Below are 19,524 nucleotides of genomic sequence, written 5' to 3' on the forward strand. Positions count from 1 at the left end.
TTACATAATATTATTCTTAATTTTGTACATATTGACATTTCATATGTACTAAACCCTACCTATATCTATTTTATGAATCAGAAGAAATTAATATATTGTTATATGAGTCACAGGATCTGAAGAGATAATTCTAATGTGGGTATTATCAAACTAAATTGGAATGAGGGGTATGAGATAGACAAAAGAGTTATTAAACAGGTTCTGTCAGAAAAGCCCCAAGATGCCATCCTGACCTGCACACAATTTCTGAAGACTAACAAGGTCATTATAGGAGATACATTCTTGTACCAGGAATAAGAAAATAATCAGATGTTCTACATAGGAAAACAATTGAACACCAGTTAGGAAACAGGTGACTTGCCAGAGCTGGGGCCTTGAAGAGCAAGATGCAAATTTTGATAGAAAATATATGAAAGGCAAATTGATTAAACTACTGATATTGAGATCTTTGATTTTTGTAGAGATAGCCACATCTAAAACTTTCATTCTACATGTATGGAAACAGTCACATTGGAAGACAATTAAAATATTTGCCTAAGATATTTAATTCCTACTTTTAGAGTCCAATCAGGAATTTTGACATTCATAAGAAGCAAGAAGCAGGTCCTAAAATCAGAAGAAGTTTTACTGGGTAGTGAGGCAGGAGAGGGAAGGAGGGAGTGGCAGAAGGTAGGGCAGGGAAGAATGCATTCTGAGTATTGTAAATTGTCCTTCACAGGAGAGTTCCCTGACTTTGACCTTGAGTTTCCAGCTCCATTCAACTTCATAAATAGCCAAGAGAAGTGGTTTGTTTTGAAGCTTTGGCAAGCTGATCAGGGGATGAGGATAACAAAAGGGAAAGTAGAGGGCATTTAATAGGTAGGGAGGGGACTTAAAATGTCTACACTCTGTAAAATAATTGGACATTTCTACACTTTTTTTTTTCCTTAATGCAATATAATCATTGTTTTGAAAGTTGGAGTCCTCTAACTTCCGGTGTTTAGCTCAAAGTCTGGCAAGTCCAGTAGTATTTAATGCCCTGTTCACTTTGTATTGAAGAGTGGTTGTTGTTTTTTAATAAAAGTTTTATTCTTTTTAGAGAAGTTTGAGGCTAAAACACAATTGAGAGAGGCATACATACATTTCCCACGTACCCTCTGTCTGCACATGTGCATAGCCTCCCCAACATCATTCACCAGAATGGTATATTTATATTTTTTACCAGTTTTCCCTTTTTCAGAATGTCATATAGTTGGATTCATACAGTAATTATCCCTTTCATATTGGCTTCTTTCACTTAATCCTATCTAATAAAAGAGAAACATGGTAATTAACTGACATGCTACCCATTGGCTAATCAGCGATATATGCAAATTAACTGCCAACCAAGATGGCTGCCAGCAGCCAGGCAGCTGAAGCGAACAGGGAGGCTTGCTTGCTCCAGTGATGGAGGAAGCCAGGTTCCCCGCCTGCTGTTGCCGGCCTCTCAGATGCTCTCTAAGAAACTATGTTACAAATATAGAAGCTAAACAAAACCCAGAAACCTGCTTTCGGCCAGCAGGGATCTCAGAGCTGGAGTTGAAACAGTGTTTCGATTAAAGAACCCAAACAAACAAGATACCTGCTTTCAGCAGCCGAGGTCTCAGAGCTGGAGCCGAGCCTCAGAGCTAAAGATGGCTCTCAGCTACAGTGACAGCCATAGAAGGTAAATAAATCCCAGAATAAAAAAGAAAAAAGAAATAAAAGAGAGGTTGGGAGCTTCAGTCACCCACCAGTCTGAAAATGGCCTTCAGCCACTCACCAAGACTGGCCAGGCACCCCAGTGGTGACCTCCAACCTGAAGGGGCTGTAACCAGCTGCAAACAGCCATCATCCCCTCATCCAGGCTGGCTAGGCACCCCAGTGGGGACCCCCACCCTGAAGGGGGTGTGACCAGTTGCAAACAGCCATCATTCCCTCATCCAGGCTGGCCAGGCACCCCAGTGGGGACCCCCACCCTGATCCGGGACACCCTTCAGGGCAAACCAGCAGGCCCCCACCCATGCACCAGGCCTCTATCCTATATAGTAAAAGGGTAATATGCCTCCCAGCACCAGGATCAGCGGAGTCGCGAGGCCTCCCGGCCTGGGATCAGCAGAGCCACAAAGCCTCTGGAACCCCGGATCAGTGGAGCTGCGAGGCCTCCCAGCACCAGGATCAGCGGAGCAGCGAGGTCTCACTGCCCCAGTGTCAAGCGGAGCCACGAGGCCTCCCAGCACTGGGATCAGTGGAGCCGTGAGGCCTCCTGGCCCCTGGAGCCGTGTGACAGGGGGCAGCGCCCAAACCCCCTGATCGCCCTGCAGCTCTGTGTGTGACAGTGGGTGGGGTCACAACCTCCCTATCCGCCCTGCTCTGTTCATGACAGGGGAAGGCTCCCCACCCCCCTGATCGGCCCTGCTCTGTGCCTGATAGGGGGGAGCTCCCCAACCCCCTGATCAGCCCTGCTCTGTGTGTGACAGGGTGGAGCCCCAACCCCCCATGGGCCCTGCTCTGTGTGTGACAGGGTGGAGCCGCAACCTCCCCATCGGCCCTGCCTTGAGTGTGACAGAGGGTGGCTCCCCAACCCCCCAATCGGCCCTACCATGAGTGTGACCTAGGGTGGCATCACAACTTCCTGATCCGCCCTGCTCTGTGCATGGCAGGGGGGATCTCCCCAACCCCCTGATTGGCCCTGCTCTGTGGGTGACAGGGGGGAGCTCCCCAACCCCTTGATCGGCCCTGCTCTGTGGGTGACAGGGTATGGAGCCCCAACCCCTGTGATAGGCCCTGCTCTGTGCGTGTCAGGGGGCAGCGCCCCAACCCCCTGATCTGCCGGCTCTGTATGTGACAGGGTTGGCGCCACAACCTCCCCATCGACCCTGCCTTGAGTGTGACAGGGGGCGGCACCCCAACCCCCAAATCGGCCCTGCTCTGAGCCCAACCAGGGGCTGTGGGGCAGGCACCTAGGGATTGGGCCTGCCCTCTGCCACCCGGAAGCGGGCCTAAGCCAGCAGGTCCTTATCTCCCAAGGGGTCCCAGACTGTGAGAGGGCACAAGTGGGGCTGAGGGATACCCCCCTGCCAGTGCACAAATATTTGTGCGCCGGGCCTCTAGTGATATATATTTAAGTTTCCTTAATGTCTTTTCATGGCCTGATAATCATTTCTTTTTAGTATTAAATAATATTTTATGTTCTGAATATATCAGATTATTTATTCATTCACCTACTGAAGGATATCTTGGTTGTTGCCAACTTTTGGTAATATCGAATAAAGTTGCTATAAACATCCTCATGCAGGTTTTTGTGTGGACATAAGTTTTCAACTTTGGGTGAATACCAAAGTGTATGACTTCTGGATTGTGGGGTAAGAGTATGTTTAGTTTTCCAAGAAACCACCGAACTGTCATCCAAAGTAATGGAACGATTTTGCATTTCAACTGGCATTGTATGAGAATCCTGTTGTTCCTAATCATTCTCAGCAGTTGGTGCTGTCAATGGTCCAGAATTTGACCATTCTAGTAGGTGCGTAGTCTATCTTTTTGTTGTTTTCATTTGAATTTCCCTGGTGACATAATGCAAAACAACTTTTCACATGTTAGTTTGTCATTGACCTATCTTCTTTGATAAAATGTCTATTAATGTTTTTGCCTAATTATTTTTATTGCTATGCTATTTTTATTATTGCAAAGTTTTAAGGTTTTTTGTTTTTTGGGTTTTTTTTGGTATATTTTGGATAACAATCCTTTGTCAGTTGTATCTTTTGAAAATATTTTTTCCCTATCTATGGCCTTTTTTCCTAAATTTCCTGACATTGTCCTTCACAGAGCAGAAATATTTAATTTTAATAAAGATTGTCAAATTTTCTTTTATGGATCTTGTCCTTGAGGTTGGATATAGATAGGAGTCCCCATACCCAATCGTACCTATGCTTTCTCATATGGTCTCTTCTAGGAGTTTTACAGTTTTGTGTTTTACATTTAGGTTAATGATCCATTTTAAGTTTAGTTGACTATATTTATAGAAGCCCTATTTATGATCTCTCTTCTGTTTCATTGATTTATTTTCTATTATTTCACCAATACTACACTGTATTGATAATTGTAACTTTGTATTAGACCTCCAATTTAGTCCACCTTCAATATTGTGAAGTCTACTCTGTTTGTTGGGGTTTTCTTTTTGTCTCTCCAAATAAAGTTTAGAATAAGTTTGTTGATATTAATAAGTAACTTGCTAGGATTTTGATTTCAAAAGAGTAACTTTTTAAGAGTATTTCAGAGTTTCTTGCATCCAGAAATAAGTTATAGTCACTGATGAGTAGTATCTTGACCCCTGGAAAAGTATCAGAACAAAATAAATGTGTTTGGCCCTAGCTGGTTTGGCTCATGGATAGAGCATTGGCCTGCGGACTAAAGGGTCCCAGGTTCAATTCCGGCCAAGGGCATGCGTCCAGGTTGTGGGCTCAATCCCCAGTAGGGGGCGTGCAGGAGGCAGCAGATCAATATTCTCTCTCATCATTGATGTTTCTATCTGTCTCTCTCTCTCTCTTCCTCTCCGAAATCAATAAATTAAAATAAAAACCACACACACACAAATGTGTTTGCACTGAGAGTACTGGACACATAGTTACTATGGGTGCCCAGTGTCTTCCCTCTCTTACTAAGTTCTCTATCTCTTACCATGTGGACTATCACTTTCATTATGTAACAGCTACTCAATGACCGCACTATTAAGTTAAAGCTCAAAATTTTGAAGGAAAGTATAATTTGATTCTTAAGTTTCTGCATTGCAAAAGAGTCAGATTCCTAGAAAATACATATATTCCAGAGGGACACATTGGCACCATTTTTGGCAGATGAAACTAATTATGAATAAAACATGTGGAATTTTACATAGGAAAATTTACACTGATTAACTTAACAAGACAAAGATAAACCCATAGGCTATAATACTGGAACTGATAATATTAATGATTGCAAACTCAATTGTGGCAGTGTAGTTGTTCATCATCTTTTGGATAGCAGTTTGGCAACATGTAAAATGCTGTAAAATATCCAGTAGTCTCATTCATAAAAGTGTATCAAAGAACAGTTGAAAAAAGGAAAAGGGCTATATAAATGCAAGATCATTATCAAATTGAAAATGGGAAACAAATATATAATTGTAAGGAAATAGTTAAGTAAAATATGTTTCATCTACTTAATGGATTAATATTAGGTGTTAAAATAATAATTATAGAGCCTAGACAGAATCATGAAACGTTTTAATACAATAAATGTTTAATGAGGTAAACAGAACATTAAATTAAGGGCATATTCTGGTTATAGCAATAAAAAAATGATCTGTCCATGGACAAACACTGGAAGATATTAGGGTAAGCATCCTTATTTTTATTGTCTTGTTTTCTAAAGGAGCCCGTATAAAACAAAACAACTAAAATTTTTGAAGCAGGGTCAGGGAGTCTACCATCTTTTAATTTCCCTTGCTCATTCCAACCCATAAGAGCAAGGGTGACTTATCTGATTGGTGAGTTTGGAAAAGAGGTCATTGCTCACTTTTAATCTAGTCTTTTCTTTTCTGTGTCCTGGTCAAGGCTCAGGTTGCAGAAATTCTTTTCTTTGCTCCAGCATCCTCCAATGGGTAAGCATCCTGGGATAAGCCTTGCCTTTGAAGAGAACTCCTGCCATTGCTAACGCCACTGCCTATGACTAGTTACACGTATCAATTTCATGGAGGTAAGAATAGAAGGTGTTTTGGGGCTTAAAATATCCCCTATTGGGCACTTCCTCAACAAGCTTTATAACATAAAGCTGATATTTATATTTTTATAAGTTTTATGAGAAGACTAGAGTTATTACTCAATTTTTTTTCTATCTGGGTGGAATGAGAATATAACCACCACCTTAAAAAGTCACAAAAGTGGAATAAACATATATACAAAAACATAATAAACAAAATAGTAGCAAACTGAATTCAACAGCACATTAAAATGATCATCACCATGACCGAATGGGATTTATCTGTGGGATGCAAGGATGGTTCAACAAAGATACAAACAACAGAATGAAAAGGTAACACACAGAAGGGCAGAAAACATGTAAACCATATATCTGATAAGCAGTTAATAGCCAATATATATAAGGAACTCCTACAACTCAAAGCAAAACAATAAAAAACAAAAAGCAACAACCGATAACCAAATTAAAAAATGAGCAAAGACCTGTATAGACATTTTTCTAAAGTAGACATACAAATAGCCAACAGGTATATTAATAGGTGTTCAACATTACCAATCATTAGGGAAGCAAATAAAAATCACAATGAGATGTCACCTAACAGATGTTAGAAAGGCTATTATTTAAACAAACAAAAAATATAGCAGTTGCTAATGAGGATGTGGAGAAAAGTGCATCCTTAGACACTGTTGGTGGAAATGTAAATTGGCAAAGTTATTATGGGAAATACTATAGAGATGAATCAAAATATTTAAAATGGCACTTCCATAAGATTCAGCAATCCTACTTTTGGGTATTTACTCAAGAAATTAAAATCAGGATCTCAAAGAAATAGCCACACTACCATGTTTATTGTAACAGTATTCATCATAGGGAAGATACAAAAATTATCTTAATGTCCATAGATGGATGAATAGATAAGAGCATATTCAGAATATGTTTTTAATATATAAATGGAATATTTTGCATTTTGAATGTACATGTTACCCATGCATGATTTTGTAACATTATGCAGTGGTGTTTTTTAATCCTCACCCAAAAATATATATTTTTTTAATTTTAAAGAGAGAGGAAGAGAGAGAGAGAGAGAGAGAGAGAGAGAGAGAGAGAGAGAAAGAGAGAGAGAGAGAGACATTGATGTGAGAGAAAAGTATTGATTTATTCCCTCCTATACATGCCCTGACCAGACAAAAACCGAGGTATGTGCTCTGACAGGGAATCAAACCTCAACGTTTTTGGTGTATGGGATGATGCTCCAACCCCTGGCTGGGTCTGCATTGGTCTTTCATCAGTTCACTAAGTCATGCAGATCTTCGAAACAGATGGTACATTTCATTCCACAATATTAGCAAATCACCTTTGCTAATAGCACCAACCTCATCAAAAACGTCTTTAAGTTGGAAGCTGTCAAGCTCATGGTGACAGGCACATTTTCCAAATCACAAATGAATATACAGTTTTCTTTTAAAGTACACATTATTGGCAACAAATACTCAGTTGTTTTCCTTGAAGTGATAACCTCACTTTACTTATTTTAAAAAATGCTTACCTAACGCCCAAATTTGAATAACCATAGTTTGCCTTTCAATCATTCTTTCAAGTTAAAATGGTGTTCCATGAAAAAAGCAGGTGGTTCAAGTTTGCAACCCAAATACTGTAATCATACTAGGGCTTTCCTTGAGACAGCTATCATACTTCAGAAGTGTGTTATGCATACTTCTCATTTGTTATAATTTAATAAGGCATGTAGGCAAGGGCTAAGAGTTGATAAAATCAATATTTTTAGTGCTTTCTAGAAGGACATGCTTTGATGAATGAATGAAACTAATGTGGCAGATTGTGGTGATTGTGGGGGGAGGAGGGTGCATGGACGTACAGAAGGGTATAGGGGAGATAAATGGTGATGAAAATAGCTATTAAATAAAATATACTGAAAATTCAAAAATGTATAAAGCAATACATTTTGAAAATACGATAACTAACTAAAAATATTTTCAGCCATGGAAATAAAAAAAAGAAACAAGAAACTGATGTGGCAGAGAAGAATACAGTGACTACAAATACAATTTGGTGTCAAAGTCTTGATTTATGTTTAGATACCAGAAGTTCCAGCCACCAGGTACCTTTGTACTTACTATTGGTAGAAAAGCACATAACATCTGAGCAGTATTATAAAAATTTTTGACCTCAGAAAAACCCTGAATAAGTCTCAGGGTCCCCCAGAAGATTGAGCATCAAATCTGAAAACACAATTTAAATGGTTATGCCCTGGAACTGAGAAAGACTTTTTAATTTTATGATTCTTTTTATCACATTGACAAGACCAACCCATTTGTCCAAAAAATCAATCTCATTATATCTGAGAACCCAAGGTTACTATAAACAGTAAGCAGTGATAATACTATAAAAAATGAATGTAATGAAAATCTATTATTTCAAAAAGGCATTTCAGGATGTTTTGCCCTGTTTGTCAATTCATGGAACTTACACAATAATTCATGTACTAAGTTATCTGCATGAACTATTATCATGATATTTCTTAGAAAATACGAGTGTTTGAGATTCTTGTGTTAAATTCCTCTCTGTAATATTTTTCCACTAAAAAAACCCAACTAGTATTAAATTTAGTGTTTCACTAACTTTAGGATATCTAAGTTGCATTTACCAAGGACTATTATGCTGAATGTTGTGTTGTAGTTTGCTAGTATCTTCTTAAAATATAATCGGGTTAGGGTTATGTTTGCGTTTAAGATTTAGAGTTAGGGTTACCTTTTGTTTTAAAAAAGGGTTTTGGTTGAGGTTACACTTGAAATTAGTTTTAGAATTGAGATTAGTTTACAGATTGACCTTAAAGTTAGAGTCAGTGTTGTGGTTAGGTTCAAGCTTAGGGCAAGAGATAGAATTACCTATATGTGATAGAATTTGTTTAGGGTTATATCTTTCTTTTATTGTTGACACTATTGCAAAGGTACTCCATTCCTCCACCCTCAACCCCCTTTGCCCACTTCCACCTAGTCCTCCCACCCCTGGCCTTAACCAAAGTTTTTATTACATTTGAAGTCATAAACATTAATTGCATAATTAGTAGAAGTTTCATTTAGTGATTATGTTCTGTGTTGGGAACAGTTTGGTATTATGTTCTGTGCAGAAATCCCGTTTGGTATGAATTAATTTTAAATGTGTTCTAACACCTCCCTACAGACTTTACACAAAGCAAATCAGGTGGAATACTAAAAGTAGAATGTTCTCGACACATTTTGCTCATAGCATTTAGAAAAGTATTGATTATATGTTATGTCGTAGACTACAACAGTCGTTCACTAGTGGGAATATGTTCCGTTCTTTGAAATACTCTGTTGGCCTTCATGTGTGGAATGCTGGTAGCTTCACTGAAATATAATAGTGCCATTTACTGAGGAAGTGTGGTGGTGGCAATTATAGTTAGCAAGTAGCTCTTTTAGAAAATATTCATTATATACATGCACTCACTGAATAACGCAGTGGTGAATTCTATTTGCAAGTGACTACTTAATGATCTTGATGCTAAATCTATCCTAACTTTATACCAAAAACTAATTTCAACTTACTCCACTGACTCAACTCTAAAAAATAAAAAGAAAATAAATTGAAGTTATCAAATTGTCTAGATAATTTGAATAAAAATGTTTTATTTGATTATGACAATATTATTTGCTATGTGAAATGTCTTCAAGTACCTGATTACCTTTTACTAGAATAATATATTTGAAAAATATTTAATAAAATTCTATTTGAGCCCTGGCCAAAGTGGCTCAGTCGGTCAAGTGTTACCTTGTGTACCAGAAGGTTACAGGTTCAATTCCCATTCAGGGCACACACCCAGTTCGTGGGTTTGATTACCAGTTGGAGTGCTTCTCTCTCACATCAATGTTTCTATCTCTCTCCATCTCCCTTCCATTCTCTCTAAAATCAATACAAAACATATTTAAAATAAAGTCAATTTGAATGTTTAATAATTCAACAATTTTTACTAATTCTGAGAAGACTTACCTTTTAGTTACTTCTAAGTGAGAACTCTCACTGAATCAATAGCAAAGAATACTGGAAGATAAACATATATTCTATTTTTCCATGTCATTATCAAGAAAAGAACAATAGTAGGTAATGTTTACTGAATGACTCTTATGTCCAAGAAGTATAATTATTTATTTAATACTAACAACAGCTCAATAAATTTGGTATAGTTCTTAATTAAAGCTGAGAAAATTGAGGCTTAGAGAGGATTAATGACCTCACCAGGGTCACAGAGGTGGTAAGTGGAAGAGAACTTAAGCATGAAGCTCTTTAGTCTCATTGGGAATTCCAGAACTGGTTAGAGAGTCAAGAAAGCTCATGTCAAAGTAGTGGCTCCACATTCTTGGAACTGTAACTGGCATTACTATTCATCTTCATCAGCACTGAGAGGCCTCTCACATAATCTCGCCCTGGTATAAGTTGTTCATGACAAAAGAGTCTCTCCTGGGAGGTTCTCAGATACCAGTGTCTCTTTGCTGTGATCTGTGAGTTGAGTCATGGTTACAGAACGCCTGACAACATTGCCCCAAGGCCTTGAGACTGGGTGGAGAGAGCAGGGCTTGATGTTGCGCTTCAGAAATTATGAGTTTTTACACTTGGTTAGGAACAAGACTGACAGAGACTCTGGAAAGTAGTTCTTTGGGGATTTAAGAGAAAACATTCTCTAGTGATAAATGGAATATCACCTCATCATATGCTGAATGGTACTCCAGAGGGGGAAGCTTCCCTGGGAGGTGTTTCTAATGTAGGATATCTGCAGCCCTGCCTTTCAGTGAGTTTCTTGCCTTTGTGGGTAGTAGGGATGACCACTTGTGTAAGGTGCTGGAAAAATGATCCAGTCTAGTCTAAATTGCACCACTTGACCTCTGGGATCTCATTCAGTACTAGGTGGAAGAGAATATTGAGCAAAGAAAAAAGACTGTCTTTCTCTTCTCCATTTTCACTTCCATGATCTCTCTTCCTGGTGGTCAGCTCCTCCTTGGGGTTCTGAAAAGATGTAACAAAGCAGGGCATTCCATCTTTTATGCTACACCCGTGACACTTCATGACGAGTATCTTAAAACAGAAATGTAATACTTAATCTTATACAAAGAATATGGGAAATCAGAGATATATAATTATTACAGTTCTTTATTAGGAATCTGTGAAACAAACTATATGAGAGTATTATAGGAAAAGAAGAAAAGTTAATTACCAAATAATCAAGAATTTATTGAATGTCTGCTTGGGGCCAGCACAACTGTAGAAACCTGAATATAGCAGTGAGCAAAACAGAAGAATTCTCACTTTTATGAAGCTTACATTCTTTTGGGGATATGAAAGATAAGCACATAAACAAATAAGTATATAATATGTATGTTGTAATAAGAATTATGAACGCAAAGCAGGTAAGATGTTAGAGAGTGATGAGGGGCTGGGTTATGTTATTTAATTTAGGTTGGTCAAGAAGGCTTTTTGGATAAAGAGACAGAGCAAAGCCTGAGTGCAATTAGGGAATAAACCATGTGAATATCTGGGGGAAGAGCTCTCTAGTCAGATGATAAGGCAAATGCAAATGCCCTGAGTTGGGAGTATGCTTTTTGTGTCTGAGGAATAGCATGGAGATCATTGTGGTTGGCAAAGAATGAGCGGGGAGAGGAGATGATATTAGATATTTAACCAAGTATCATATAATACATAGGGCCTTATAGGCAATGGATCAAGGTATGAGATTTGAATTTTATTCTGAGTAAAATATAAAAGGCTTAGATGATTTTGAGTAGAAGGTGACATGATAGAAAATGGGCTTTAAGATAATCAGGCTGCTCTCTGGCAATTAGTTGATGAATGGACAAAGATTGAAACCCAATGGGAAGGCCCAATGAAATATCAATGACCAAATGAGGGACTGTGCGACTTGGAGTAAGGTGATGAGAAGTGTTTAGGTTTGCGATAACTGTTGAACTATAGCTGAAAGAATTTTATAATGAGCTGGACTTAGTGTTTGAGAGTAAAAAGGTAGTCAAGGATATTGTCAAAGAACTTTGGCCCAGAGCACTGAGGAAACAGAGTCACAGTTAAACTGAGAAGAGAAGGACCTTATCTGGTTTGGTTTCGTTTTCTTTGGTATCAAGAATTTGTTTTGCCCTTGTCTAGTTTGAGATTCTTATTTAGACATCCTAATGGAGATGTTGAATAAGTAGCTGTATATCAAGTCTGGAGCTCTTGGAATAAACAAAGTCTTGAGTTTTAAATTTGAGATGGTTTTATTTGAGAGGAAATTAAGAGCAAATCATGAAGAAAAAAAACCATGTAAGAGTGGTATTCTGTTAGGATTTACCCCAATCTGGGGGATTTTTCAGGTAGGGCAGTTTTTTAACTGAAAATACTACCCTATAAGCTACTTGCAAGTTCAAACCATGTCTCATCATGTTGACTGTGCCAAATTAGTCAATTTCAAAAATAATGTTGCTAGTATTAGGTTAGTGTTCAGAGCACGCTATATATAGTTTGTTATGATAAATAATAATTTTGTTTGAATAAAAGGCTGCTTGGTATAAAAAACAATGCTTTAATAGGTAAATATCTGTACTACAAAATTTAAATATAGAATGTAAACTAATTCAATACTTTCGATTTTCTGCATAATGCTTGCTTTTAATTTACTTTTTAATAGAGAGAATTTAAAAAGCTATTAATAATAAAATAGTTTCCACAAACGCTGTTGAAAATGCATGAATAAATAAGCTCCTTCAAGAGTTAAAAAAATGCCATTTTCATATAAATTACATATTTAATAAACAGTTTTATCTCTTAATTAAAAAAAATTAACATCATTCTTTAAGGTTATTTTGTCCCAACAACCAACTAACTGGTTCTTACAGATTTAGGCTTTACTTCCATTGTTCCTACTGTATTAGATTAATATAAACCATAAACTAAATTGCTTATAAAAATTGGATTAAATTGATTTTTTGACAATGTCTTAAAAACTCAGTAAGAAAGCAATAAATACAAGGATTAAAACATAAAGTCTATCACAAATTTTATGTTTCTACAGTAAAATAAAAATATCATGTGGAAACTGCCCTTTTGTAGCTTTATTTTAATCATCTTCTAGTAAATATTAAAAACATGAAATCCAATTGAGGTGATTGTCTAAGACCTGGAAAATTGTAAAAGCTAAAAAAAGCTCCCTACAAACTTTTGTGATACTATAGACAAGACACATTTGTGTTCATATTTAAACAGAAATTTTTAAATACCCACTTTGTGCCAGGTACTGTGCTAGACATTTCCTTATAATTCTGATAATCCTGAGACTGAGCTTGTGGGGGTTGTCACGTCCACACTATGAACAGAAACAATGCTTGGGTTACATTCATCAGGATGCAGGGAATTAAAAGATTTATGATGTGCAATAAGCAAGAGAAAAAAGCATGAATGTTACAAGTTTTTGAGAAAAACAAGTCTTTATAAAAGGAATTTTCCTTTTCTAGCAAATCTATAGCTTAAGTTTGACTGAGAGGCTTAACCCTAATATTTTCTTTAGAGGAATTATGTTTTTGTGGGTATTTTTCCTTGTTTTTTGTTTTTTTGTTTTTCCCTGAGTAGGCTCCTGCACAGTGAAGTAGCAGTTTAAATTTAAAAAGATTAAATAACACAGTGGACTTCATCTTAACCTACTTAATTTCCTAGGATTCCTGGCCCTCATACTAGGCTGCTTTGTAAATGTACAACAACCTGTGACCATGGGAGGGTTTGAATCAATGTGTGCAGCCAACTAAGCAATAGAGTGAAAAAACAAAACAGGATTTGGACTCAGAAGATCCAACTTAAATCTTAGCTCTGTCATTAATTTTGTGAGTTTGATCAAAACTCTTCCTTTTTCCAGATCTCAGTTTACCTTTTTGTATATGAAGAGATTGATAATTATATTAGTCAGGACTCTTTCAGAAGCAAATTTCAGAAATTCAAGTTAAAGTGAATTAAGAAAACAAGAAATTTGTTGGTGCCCTGCCGGGAGCCGGTCCATCCTTGCTGTTTCAAGGGACCTGGCATATATGGCATACTGTTCTTAAAATGTTTGCTCACCTTCTTGGCACTATGTGTTTTAACCAAGGTCTCCTCTCTGAGAAAGATTGTTTCCCCAGGTAGGGATTTTCCCCTGAAGTTAGGGAGGGAATAAAACCTCTTAACTAAATGCCAGGTGGGTAATTAATCACTTTAACTATGAACAATCATGCTTAAGCTACATAATCTTTACTCCCTGGAATGAAGATAAGAAACGCCCTAACCTTTGAAATAGAGATTGATAGGATTGGAATCAACTGGTATAAATACAGATGTAAGAAGACAGACAGAAGAGAGACAGAACCTAGGCACAGAACCTACACAGAACGTTCTCTAGAGACAGAAGAACTTCGCTGGAGAGAACATGGCAAAAGATCCTGGACAGAACCTGGCTACAGAACTTGGTTGGAGAACCTAGACAGAACCTGGCTGAAGAACCTGGCTACAGAATCTGGTGACCGAACCTGGCTAGGGAACCTGGAGAACCTGGAACCTGGCTGGAGAACCTAGCGAGGGAACATGGCTACAGAACCTGGCTGGAGATCCTAAGAAGAACCTCTCTGGAGATCCAGACCAGAACTTGGCTGGAGATCCTGGCTGGAGATCCTGGCTAGGCTGCTGATCAACTGAACGCTGTCACCGTGTCATTCCTTCTTCGCCGACGCCGTCCACACCTTTGGGGACCCCTGGACCTGCTGGGGTTGGACCCCAGCAGTGCCCATAACTGAAAAGTCTGGAGTCACAGCTAGCTCTAAGCATGGCTGGACCGAGGGCTCGAATTGTTATCTGGCTCTGTTCCTCCTCATCCTGCATTTCTGCTTTCCTCAGAAATGGCTTAATTATTATTATTATTATTATTATTACTATTATTACTAGAGGCCTGATGCACAAAATTCGTGCAAGAGTAGGCCTTCTTCCCCCCACCTGCTGGCACCAGCTTCCCTCCAGCATTCGGGACCTGGGCTTCCCTCGCAGTCCTGGCTTCGTCCAGAAGGTAGTCTGGAAGGACATACAGAAAGATGCCTGTCTAATTAGCATATTATACTTTTATTATTATAGATTAGTATTATTTGCTCTATCTAGGCTCTTATCTTTTTATCTAGCAACTTTTAAAGAGAATTTTCTTAATAATTATAATAAAAGAATCAAGTCTCTTTGGTTCAATTTGGCTTATGTGCTCTTCATTAAATTAATCACTATTTATTAGTTATTAATTTATTTACTAATTATTTAAGCTTGACTATGGAATAGGCACTGATTTAGGCATCTGTGATACAATGATTAAATGACATAAAGAATGCATATAAATAAATAAATACCCAGTCTTCAGAGAGCATTTATTCTATGGGACAATCCGACAAGATACTAGCACATAAATACGTATATATTCTTTTTCCATTCTTGTCATATTATAAGAAAAAATAAAGCAGGAGAAGTGAATAAAGAGAGATAGAGTTCTATTTTATATAGGGTGAGCAGACAAGTCTTTTTTGACAGGGTGATATTTGTGATTTTTCTGGGAGAAAAACAAATTTAAGAAGCTTATGGGTATCACAGGAAAAGCAAGGAGACCAGACTGGTTGGCACAGGATGATTTAGGAAGACAGTATGAGGGATGAGGATGGGAAGGTAACCAGTATAACTTTTTTTTTTAAATTCTCACCTGAGGATATTTTTCCCCCCATTGATTATTAGAGAGAGTGGAAGGGAGGGTAAAGGATTGGGGGAGGACAGAGATCAATGTGAGAGAGAGACATCAATTAGCTGCCTCCCCCACATGCCCCAACTAGGGCTTGGGATCAAACCTGCAACACAGGTGTGTGTCCTTGATCAGGAATCAAACTTGAGACCCTTTGGCCCATGGGCCAACACTCTAACCAAACCACTGAACCAAAGACCAGAGTATTACTTTTTATTTTAAGTTTGTTGTAGGAATATTTAGAACAGTTGGGAGACTGGAGAATTATTTTATGTCTTCAAAGGATCACTGCTGTTGCTATTGGTAGTAGAGATGGTAGAACACAGGACTGGAAGCAAGGTATCTATTGGGAGGTTATTCCATTGATCTAAGTTCAAGGTGATGGTAGTTTGGATTACAGTAGCTGGTGTAGTGAAATGATCAGATGGTGGATTTTCGACCATCCCTCAATGATTCCCTTACTACTAGACTTCACAGAATCTTTGAGGCTATTAACTGTTTTCTGCCTCTGGGTTCCCTTGTCACCTAATATCAATAATTTATCCTTCATTATAACACCAACACAATAAGCACTTGCATTAGTTTCTCAAGGTTATATATCCCAAGTTATGTATCTCAAGTTACTGGACCACATTGAAAGGAGCAATTTTACTAGATATTTGAAATGGACTCTCTATAGCAGTTTACCAACTTCTGCTTCTAAATAAGGATGAGGACCCATTTCTTCATATCTTAGCCAATCCTTGATATTTCTGGATTTTATAATTTTTACCAATATGAAGAATGTAAAATCAATTCTTTTTCACTGGTTATTGGTGGTCATTCAAGTTTTTTCTCATGTTGTATATGTACATATTTATATTTTTCTCAGACTTTCTGTTTTCAAGGCCCCTGTGTGTAGTATTTTGGGCTATACACTACAAAGCCTCTAGGGGGCATTGTTCATATAGACCACAATGAGAATGGTGACACTGGGGTGCTGCAACAGGGTGGCTCTGAGGAAGAAACTGTCTTACCCAACTCTCTATACAACCCTGTGTTTAGATCAGGATTTGGCATATCATAAGCCCTAAATAAATGTTGAACTGAAAAGGTGGTAGTTTTACTGATATTTCAGTAACATTGCTTTGCTTCCAACTTCTCATGAGGAAGTAAAATAGTAAAATGGTTTCACTAGACATTATTTTTATTGTATCTATTTTTTCAGTTTTATTCTTTTCTGAAAGTGACAGCATCAGGAAATGTGTTCGTCTATATGATGTATTATGACCTCTAGCTTCTTAATTCTGTAACATGGGACTCTCAATGCTAAGTCCATATAGTATAGTGGAAGATGTACATTGAGGTAGGTGATAGTTGAAATCAGGGAAAGGATCCTACCCAATTAACTGTGCACTTGAACTGGTCAAGATAAAGTCTTTCATTTCACAAAAAGAATTATTATTGTGAACCCCAATCCCTTATATTTGTGCAGTATTTTTGGTTTGCAAAGGATACTTATACATATTATGTCATTTGGCTTCCACCAAAACTTTGGGAGTTAAGGTGAACACATATTATTACTGAGCCAGAGAGATATTAGTAATTTGGTCAAGGCCACAGAGCTAATGAGGCAGGCAAAATCTGATTTTAATGGGCAGTAGTGTGCCCATCTATGAAACTAAATATCCCAACTTCATTTGCTGCTGAGTGCAACCATGGGAAACCATTCTATCCAATGAGACATAAAAATGGAAGTTGGCTAAGAATTTGTTTCATAACATATTTCTTTGCTCTGTCATAGACATTAGCATTCCATATTTTTCAATTCTAATTCTGTTCTGGAGCCCTGCTTCCCAGAATACCTAAACTGACACATTTTGTTTCAGCTATATTAAATTATTAAAATGTAATAATTAAAAGGTAGTGCTAGTCAATTGGCTCTAAAATCCAAGGCAGGTCTATGACTCTACTATACCATACTTCTTTGAGAATAGTTTTAAGGAGAATAATGTAATACATAATTTGGAAGATGATAAAAGATTCAATAATGGTCAAATAGGTTTAGGTTTCCCAAACCTATTAGTCCATTATTGACCTTTTAGCCTAGCCATCAACTTAAATGTCCGAAGACTGTGATATATTTTTCAACTTGATAAACCATATGAAGCTGATGTTTAATTACTCTCTTTTACTGAAAATTCTTTCTTCATTACAGTTCTCTACACTCCTGTTATCTTTTTCTCTTTCTACTGCCTACTGAACATCTCTTATTTGGATATGCATTTGGCATCTTAAACCTAACATATCCAAAGTGAAACTGCTAATTTTCTTCTCAGACCCGCTCCCCTATAGTCTTCCCTTTCTTGGTTTTTGGTAGCTCTCTCCCATCAATTGCTGAGGCCAAAAATCTTGGAATCATCTTTGACTATTCCTTTTGAAAGCTCACACTTCATATCCAGTTAGTTAGTAAAAACTGTTTGCTCTACTTTAAAATAATATCCAGATTTAACAACTTATTACTACCCATTGTTTGTCATTATTGTAATGACCTCTATTGGAATGCTCTGCTCTCCTTGCCCTCTTTAAGTCTATTCGTAACACAACAGATAAAGTGATCCTATTATTACATCATAGTTTAGATCTTGTGTCTCCCCCGCTCAAAATATATATAACAATATCTTTATATTTTTACTGAGAGAAAAATGAAGTCCTTACAATGGTTCACCATGACCTATACAGTTTGAATTCCTCTTCCTTTCATGTCTTTATCTCTGATACCCTCTTTCTAGCTTAATCCATTTCAGCTACACTGGCCTCCTTGGCCCAGGCCCCACCTCCAGATATTTAAATTGGTAGAGAGTAGGATTCTGGTGAGTTTGCTTAACTTAAGGAGGGTTCAAATCAAGCTGACAATCATCTTAGTCTCTAACCTATCATGCTAATGCTGGAGAGTCCACAGAGAGCTACAATCCTTTGTTTACAGACCCATCTTTACTGTGAAAATTGCCCAGGGAGAGCCTATAATTAAGGCTCTATCAATTACTGATATTTTTAGACTACCAGTGAATTCATTTCATCACTTGCTTTCTTAAGAGGTAGTTTTGACTGTAATTGTTACAAAAACTATAATGAATCTTTCACTCTTCCACCTTGTGAGGAACACAACCCCCTGAAGCTTGCAGGGTGCTTCACAGTTGGTTATGCTATCATTCAGCCTTTCATTACAGTATGGCCCCCCCTTTTTTTTTTTTTTTTTTTGGTTGAGGAACATTAATTAACTTCTTTTGGCATCCTCCCTTATCACCAGCTTTGATGGTGAAGGATCTTAGTTTGAGAGAAACAGGGCATTCTAACAGAGGGAGTCACTCAAATATGTGAAAGATGACCCAGAGGCCCAAAGCTTTTAGATTGAGGCAGATCCTATCCCAAGTCCTCTTCTCTTCCAAGCATGGCAATCTTGAAATAATAATTAGCAAAACAAGCCAAGGATCTATGTTTTTATTAAAAAAACACCCAACAATTATTGAAAAAGAATAATGCTTTATACAAATTTCCATTACAAAATCCCAAAATATTCATTGGGTTTGTTTAAGGTACAGTAACAGAATACAAAAATATCAAAATTGACTAACTTCTGGTGTAACAATCATGGTGGTGATTTTGGATTATAGATTGTTTTTGCAGAATTTAGCAACTAGTAAACCACATGCGTTTACACTCGCACATTGTTAGGATTTATGTAAGTTGCAAAGGCTCTCTGAGTTATACTGAAACATAGACTCAGGTTGGAAGACTGAAAGTTACTAGTTTCAAACCCTCATATGATAATGATACAATCCTCTGGATAACTTGCCTATGTGGTTTCACTATGAATGACCATTCCCAAACAAACCTATCAGTGTTAGCAATACCTAACAGCACTAAGTCAGAAGGCATCACTTAACGACTATTCACCTTGAATATCCTTGCAAGTTATTATAATTCAAAAAACCTTCCATACTTTGGCT

Source organism: Myotis nattereri, assembly GCF_964212035.1.
Source record: "Myotis nattereri genome assembly, chromosome: 3".
Classification (NCBI taxonomy): Eukaryota; Metazoa; Chordata; class Mammalia; order Chiroptera; family Vespertilionidae; genus Myotis; species Myotis nattereri.